This window comes from Leopardus geoffroyi, chromosome A3 (genome assembly GCF_018350155.1).
Source record: "Leopardus geoffroyi isolate Oge1 chromosome A3, O.geoffroyi_Oge1_pat1.0, whole genome shotgun sequence".
Taxonomy (NCBI): Eukaryota; Metazoa; Chordata; class Mammalia; order Carnivora; family Felidae; genus Leopardus; species Leopardus geoffroyi.
In genome coordinates, this window is record NC_059336.1 from 111,353,208 (window position 1) to 111,362,233 (window position 9,026).

A 9,026-nucleotide genomic window follows, 5' to 3' on the forward strand; every position below is an offset into this window, starting at 1 on the left:
AATAAAGCTGCAGGGTATTCCATAAATGAGAAATAATAAATTAGATATGGAAATAAAACGTTTTTTACAAGGGGCAACTGCAAGTTAGAAAATATTTCATATTTCCCATTGTGGTTGAGTCTATTGTTTTCAAAGTCACTGATGAGACTTAAAACAGGCAATCACTTTTTAAAATAGATTCAAATCTGTATAACCTTGGAGCTCTTAATCCATTTGCATTTTACCATCTGCTTTGCATGCTTCTTAACTTAATATGCACATCAGAATTGATTCAACTTGCAAGCTCCTTCAGGAAGACATGTGCTACAATTGTATCGCCGAAATGATGATACTCAATAGTCTGTACAGCATAAATCTGAAAGGACAGCATGGAGAGAATACTAGACAAAGAGTTAGGAGACGCCACTCCAGTCATATCGTAATTATTAGCTCACTTTGTGACCTTGAACAACAAATCTAAACCTTCCAGTTTTCAATTTGCACATGTAAAATGGATTAGGCCACATCTTTGAGACTCTTTCCAAGTCCAAAATTCTCACAAATACATCCTCTTACTGGGGGGGGGGGGGGTAGGACTGATCATTTCAGTTAAGAAACAGACATCAACTGGTGCCTCTACTTTCCTCTTCTGATCATCATATTTAGGAAACACATCTTGAGAGTGTCAAATGGAAAAAAAATCATGGTCTCGTAACATATGCCACTAACAAATATTACAAACTGGATATTAAAAGCTGCATACTAATAAAAATGCATGAAAAATTAAAAACTAAAATGAGTTTAAATGCATCAATAATCACAATACTTGTAAATATAAGAAACTTTCTTGATGACAATCTCTTAGAGAGAGAAAGTTTTTGCTGTAAAAGCAAAAACTAAATCCAGCTCTCAGGTAATTTCAAGAGACATCCCTATGATATAAAGATATAGAAAGTTTGAAAGGTAGGAAATGGAAAATGTATGTTTTTAAAAATCTATTTAAAAGAACATTGATGTGGCACTATTATCAAAACGGATAGTTCCAAGACAAATATATTGGTAGGGATAATGAGGATTATCACTTAACCATAAAAGGAATGATTCACTATAAAGATATACCAGTTCTGAACCCTGAATATACCTGTAGCCTCAAACATAAGACATAAATATTGACAGAATTACCAAGGAAAAATAGCATTTTTAGATACTGATCAATCAATCTAATAAACAGCCTGAATGGATAGTCATGTGTACAACTCTGCAGCCAAGATTGAGAAAATATATATACCCTTCCAAGGCATCAAAGCCTATGAACAAACATTTATATAGAATCTGTGCATCTGTATCTACGACGACATTATATGCACTATGCTATTAAACATCAGAAATGTAAAGATCAAAAACAAACTCTACAAGTCTCCCTAGACATGGTAGTCTTTCATTGTGGTAGCCAAAGGAAGCAGAAAAGACCTGATTTCCAATGGGAAGTGTATGTGATTTGATAAATGTATGTATCTGAAAACTACCACTAAAATCAATATAGAGAACATTTCCATTACTGCAATTTGAGTCCCAGGCAGACACTGACATGCTTTCTTTCGCTTATATGTAGGATTCGCCTTTTTCTAGAGTTTCATAGAAATGGAATCATGTAGTTTCATGTCTGGTTTCTTTCACTCAATGTGTTGTTTTTAGATTCAGCCACATTGTTCTCAGTTGTTAGTTCTTTTATATTGCCAACTAGTCTCTACCAACTGCTTTTCCATTTGCTTCTTGATAGACATTCTGATTGTTCCCAATTTTTGACTACAGAAAACAGTTGACGTGAACATTCTTGTACAAGTGTTTTTGTGCATAAATGTTTTCACTTTTCCTGGGTGAATAACTTAGTTGAATAGCTGAGTCATATGGTAACTGTATGTTTAAATTCTTTTCTTAAAATTTTTAAAAAATGTTTTATTTATTCTTAGAGAGAGAGACAGAGCATGAGCGAGGGAGGGGCAGAGAGAGAGCGGGACACAGAATCCAAAGCAGGATCCAGGCTCTGAGCTGTCAGCACAGAGACTGATGCGGGACTCAAACTCACAAGTGGTGAGATCATGACCTGAGCTGAAGTCGGACACTCAACCGACTGAGCCACCCAGGTGCCCCTGTATGTTTAAATTCTTTTAAAAAATCAGTGTCCCAAAGGTTTTATCCTTTCATGTTCCTACCAGCCATGTATGAGGGCCAGTTTTTCTACTACCTGGACAAGTCTTTTCAACTTTGGACATTTGAGTGAGAGTGTACAATGGTAAGTTATTGCAGTTTAAAGTCACATTTTCTCTGATGACTAATGATGTTGAACATCTTTTCATGTGCTTATTAGTTATTTGTATTTTCTTTTTTGATGAAGTGTCTGTTCAAATCATTTGCCCATTTTTAAGTCAGATCTCCTTTGCATTATTGAGTTGTAAATATTCTTTTTAAAAAATATATATAATGTTTTATTTATTTTTGACACACACACACACACATACAGAGTGGGGGGGGGGGATAAGGGGCAGAGAGCGAGGGAGACAGAGGATCTGAAGCAGGCTCTGCGCTTCCAGCAGCTAGCCTAATGTGGGGCTTGAACTCATGAACTGTGAGATCATGACCCGAGGCAAAGTCGGATACTTAACCGACTGAGCCACCCAAGGTGCCCCGAGTTGTAAATATTCTTTATATATTGTGCATACAAGTCCTTTATCACATGTGTGTAGTGCAAATATCTTCTCTCAGATTGTGACTTTCCATATAAGTGTCTTCAGAAAAATAGTAATTTTTTTTTATTATTTTTTTTAACGTTTATTTATTTTTGAGACAGAGAGAGACAGAGCATGAACGGGGGAGGGTCAGAGAGAGAGGGAGACTCAGAATCTGAAACAGGCCCCAGGCTCCAGGCTCTGAGCAGTCAGCACAGAGCCCAACGCGGGGCTCGAACTCACGGACCGCGAGATCGTGACCTGAGCCGAAGTCGACGCCCAACTGACTGAGCCACCCAGGCGCCCCGAGAAAAACAGTAATTTTTAATTGTGATTACATTCAGTTCTTTTATGATTCATGGTTTGTTGTGTGTGTATGTGTATGACTTTGGAACTTTTTGCTAGTCCAAGATCACATATCTTTCTCTTATATTTTCTTCTAGAATTTTATAATTAACGTTTTTCCATTTAAGTATAAGAACCATTTTGAATTAATTTTTTTAAGATGCAGTTAAGAGTTGAGATTTAGTTTTTCCCATATGGTTACCCAGTTGTTCTAACATCACTGTTGAAGAGTCTATATTGTGTTCCTTTGGTGGTGTCATGGTTCCTTGATTCTTCCTGTTCCTTGAAGTCTTGTGTTGCTGTCTTTACATGAAAACAAGTGGCCTCTTCCTCCAGTCTTTACATTCCCCAGATAAGATCCATTTATAGATCTTACTTCTTTCTTCATGACTATCTTCTCATTTCGAGGGTAAACCCTATATGTCAGCCTCTTTATATGTTATAGGATTTTATTTGTTATAAATTGTTAAGGGTTTTTGCATTTATATGCATAAGGATGTGGTCTGCAGCTCCTGTTTTTGTAAAGTCTTCAACTGATTTTGGTGATAGAGTGATGCTAGTTTTATAAAGTGATTTGATAAGTGCTTCCTTCTCTGCTTTCTGAAAGAGTATGTATGTGGTTGGTATTATTTATTTCATAAATGTATGACATAATTCATATAAATGATAAGGTTCTACAGTTTTTTGAAAATGATAGAAAAATCAGTGTGTTTAACGAATATTTCAAAAATTAGATTAGATTTCCTGTATCATCTTGTATTAGTTTTGGTTCACTGATTTTCAAGGAATTTGTTTTTCTTGGAAGTAGCATATATTGTTATTAAGTTGTGAAATTATCCTTTATTATATTTTTAATGTCTGTGGGATCTTTAGTGATCTCCTCCATCATTTTTGGCAATTTGTGTCTCTTCTCTCTCTTTTTTCTTGATCAGGATAATTAGTTACCATTTTTGTTGACCTTCTCAAAGGAACAATTTTTCCTTTAACCGATTTTTCTTTATTGTTTTTCTGTATTGATTTTCAATTATGTATCCGTTATTTTCTTCATTATGCTAATTTATTTTAATTAGCTCTTCTTTTCCTAGTTTCTTAAGTTGAGAGCTTACCTCACTTATTTTTAGAACTTTCTTCTTTTCTAAGTTTATCAATCTATAATTATCTAAGAACTGTTTTAGCCAAAACTTACAAATTTTGATATTTTGATGACTTCATTTTCACCAGTTGAAGGCATTTCTAATTCTTTTGGTGATTCTTTCTTTGACATATTTGTTTAGAAGTGCATTGTTTTGTGTCTATATATTTGGGAATTTCCCAGATAGCTTTGTTAATTTCTGTGCTAATTCTATTGTTGTCAGAGAACATACTGTGTATTTGAATCTTTTAAAATTTATTGACTTGTTTTATAGTCCACCATATGGTTTATCTTGGTAGCATGTGGCATGTTCAATTGAAAATAATGTATGTGTTGCTGTTCTTTGGTAAAGTGTTGTGTAAATAAAGGTTAGTTAGGTCACATTGATAGAATGTGTTGCTCAGTTTTCTGTATCTTCACTGATATTCTGTCTACATGTTCTATCATTGCTCAGAATGTTGAACTCTCTAATTAGAATAATATATTTGCTTCTTTCTCATTTCAGTTCTGCTGATTTGTTGCTCCATGGAATTTTGAAACTCGTTTTTAAAATTTATGTTTAGGCACGTAAAGTGTAAAATTATTGTATCTTCATTGAGAATTGACCTATTTATCCTTATGAAGCATTATGAAATATTCTTTTTAATCCCTGTTAATATTCTTTGATTTGCATTTTATCTAATCACAGTCACTATAGCTTTCTTAATATTAGTGTTTGTACAGTCCTTTTTGTACCATTTTACTTTTATCCTGTTGACATCTTTACACTTAAAAAAACATACTTAAAGGTAGACAAAATATAGTTCCTTATTGCTTTTTTGGTTCAGTCTGATAATCTCTGATCTTTAATTAGAGTGCTTAGACCATTTGTATTTAAGTAAATTTTAACAAAATTGGCTTACATATACCATCATGCTATCTGATATTTGTTTATTTCTCTTTATCTTTTGATTATTTTTTGTCTAATTTGTTAATATTTATCTCCACTATTGGTGTATTAGGTATACATCTTTTTGTGGCTACTATAGATTTTGCACTATATATCTGTAACTTAACATATTTTACATTACATGTATGGCTAAAAACCTTAAAAAATTTTCCCTAAACCATTTCCCTTCCAATCCTTTGTATTTTTGTTGTGGTGCACTTTATGTGTATATAGGTATAGTTATAGGAATAAGTTAAATCCCACAGTATATTTTTGTTTTAAACAACCAATTATACATATATATATATATATATATATATATATATATATATAGTGTCCAACTCTTGATTTCAGCTCAGGTCACGATCCCTCAGTTCATGAATTCAAGCCCCGTATCAGGGTCCGTGCTGACAGTGCAGAACCTACGTGGGATTCTCTCTTTCCCTCTCTCTCTGCCCCTCTCATGCACTCACTCTCTCAAAGTAAATAAATAAACTTAAAAAAATAAAAATTAAACATAAAACAAACATGCTTTTATGTCTACCTACCTATTTACCTTTTATTTTTCTTTCTTTTTTGTCATCTAGTTTTTCGTCTGGTGTCATTTCATTATAACTGAAGAATTTCCTTCAACATTTCTTTCAGTGAGTACTTGCTGGCAAAACATTGTTACAGATTTTTTTGGCCTGAAAAAGTCTTCATTGCTTATTTTTTTGTAGAATATTTTTACTGTGTTGTTTGACAAGTTTCTTTTCCCCCTTTCATTTCATCAACTCTGAATCACTGACTTTTCATGTGTCTGTGGTCATTTTTTTTATTATGTAAAAAATGTATCTTTTTTCCTATGATTTTTCGCTTAGTTGAAGTTTTCAGTAATTTGATTGTAATGTGTGTTGGTGTGGTTTTGTATTCAGTTAGTGTTTATTGATCTTCTTGAATCTGTGGGTTTATTGTTTTCACCAAATTTGGAAAACTCTTGGACAATTTTGGAATTTTAATTTCCTTAAATATTTTTCTATCTCCCTCTTCTTTCCTTTCTTCTGGTACTCAAACTACATGGTGGTTACACATCTTGCAATTAAGCACACATCACCGAGACTGTTCTTTTTTCCAATCTCTCTTGCTCTCTCTCTCTTTTTTTTTTTTTTTCCTCTCATTGTATTTTTTAGGTAGTTGCTTTTGTTATGTCTTCAGGTTCACTGACCTTTCTTTCTGAGTGTCTAATCTGGTCTTAATTCTTCCTAGTGACAGTTTCATTTCAGTATTTCATTTCTAGAAGTTCCATTTGATTCTTATATTTTCTATTTCTCTTCTCATTATGTTTCTCTTTAAATCTTTGAGCAAAATTGACACATTAATAATAATGATGTTAGTATACTTTTCTCCTAATTCCATTGTCATTGTCATTTCTATGTCTGCTTCTGTTATTTGATTCTTCTCCTGGTTGTAGGTTACATTTTTCTGCTTTTTCACTTATCTAGTGGTTTTTATTGGCTGATGGGCATTATGATTTTGCATTTTTTTTTGAGTATTGAACTTTTCAAATTTGTATGAAGAATGTCCTGGCAGGCAATCAAGTTGGTTACAAATCATTTTGATGCTTTTGTGATTTGTTTTCAAACTTTTGGGGTGGGGACAGATAGAGAGTAGCCTCAACTCTAGCTTCATTACTAAAGCTTGATTCTTTCAGGACATGTACTGAATGCCCTGTATATTAACAAGGTCTTTCCATTTTGGTTGGTGGGAACACACATTATTTCTTGCCCTGAGTGAGTGCTAGGAATTATTTGCCAACAGATTACCAATATGTTTTCTTTCCCTGAAAGTTGTTCTTTGTCTGGTCCACCACTAATATATGCAGATTTATATTCAGCTAAAGATTCAAGAGGACTGCAATACATATTGGACCTCTTTCTCTTCATAGCTTTCTCCTCTCTGGCATTCTATAATTCCTCCTTTGCCTCCCACAACTAATTTGAGTTTCCTTGGCCTCATTGAATGTCAATCTCTGTCCTGTACTAAGAAAGATGGTAGTCTCTATTTGAGTTTCCCTTCCTTCTTATCCAGTCCTGAAACTGGACATAGGCAGAAAGCCAAAGACTCCTGTTTTCAAGGACTGTAGGTCTGTGCCATTTGCTTTCTAGTGACTAAAAAAGTAATTTCATATATTCTCTCTACGTTTTAATGGTCTGCAGTAGAAGCGGTATTCTAGCATTATTACTCCATCATGGCCAGGCAGGATTTGAATTTCTTTATAAAGTAGATTTAGATATGTTTTTCTGCTGTGTAAAAATTCTGTTTATTCCAAAATGTCAGCCACAGCAGATTTAGTATGCATGGAATAATAATTTTATCTTATCAAAAAAATCATTTCCAAAACTCTATAAGAAATCTAAAGGTCAGATTATGAATATAAATGTACTTTGAAAAATGTCCCCCTTTTTCCTTGCCTTCTCCATTTTGATTGCCTATCATGATCTAAGATTGCTCAGTCTATTAATGGTCCAGGTCAGATACTATGTGGGGCACAATGAGTTTAAAAATATTTTGAAAGATTATAGTATTATTTTCCTTGAATAGGTTATAGTCTAATTAAAAAAAACCAGGAATGAGAATATAATCATCAAGTATAAAACATGAAGTACTACAATTTTTCAGAGTATGCAGAGGGCACTACTGGCTGCTTTGAAGAGCATTTCAATGACTTGGTCTTAATATTGGGATGTTCCAATAGCATCCTCTGAAGGAATCACTTTGCATTTCCATGCTACAATCAAGTAATGGTTTACTCAGAAGTTCCTCAGAGCAGGTGAGGCCTTCCTTAGGCAAAATTCATACCCTAAATAGATTGCATTTGCCCAGAATAACAAGCTTTTCTCTTTTTGCATAATCTTCTCATATTCTTTCCTACTCATGGACATTTGTATGCTAGGTATAGTTATGTGTAGTTTATGTTTTCAGTTAATCTCTATTGCTTACACTTTGCATATCCCTTTGGTTACTAAGTTCTGATAACAGACATTAATATAGAATTCCATGAGTGACCTTTTGGTGACCAGAGCTTCACTGGATTCTCAGGTTAATTTCCCTTGTGGTTTGATTTCTCTGAATATCAGTCAAATAAAATTGCAACATCGTTGCATTGAGGTAGTGCATGTACATCTTAAATTTTACGTGTGAATAATAATTCTTATTTGTTTTCAGTAAATATCTGAGACCATCTACCTTAATGGACCCTGCAAATGCAATGCCAAATAGTGCAATTCTCTGAAGAATGGCTAAAAATATGGGTACACACATTAATGAAGAGGGATAATGCTTACCAGCTATAACTGAGTGGTTCCATTTATTCGTGTTAACCTGGGAGGGGTGTTTACTATGATTTAGTTCAAGGTGAGTGGTTTTGGAGGCATCTACATAAAACCCTGGTAGTCAATTACTTTCTGTAGAGCTGCTTACCAAGATAAGTTTTAAAATTCAGTAAGACTGGGGCGCCTGGGTGGCTCAGTCGGTTGAGCGTCCGACTTCAGCTCAGGTCACGATCTCACGGTTCATGAGTTCGAGCCCCGCGTCAGGCTCTGGGCTGATGGCTCAGAGCCTGGAGACTGCTTCCAGTTCTGTGTCTCCCTCTCTCTCTGCCCCTCCCCCATTCATGCTCTGTCTCTCTCTGTCTCAAAAATAAACATTAAAAAAAAAATTAAAAAAAAATAAGTAAATAAAATTCAGTAAGACAAAGATGATGTCAGTTTCCCTAATTTGAAGTTTCTTTAACAGAAAAAAAGGGTCTTTCAGAGGTTTTTGCTTTAGTTCAGGCTTAAAAACTGAGAACTGAGAATTTAGTAAAGAAACTAAATTTATGTGGATTTCAAGGCCCATGACAGATGAACTGATGAAGAGGTAAATAGAATACCTCAAA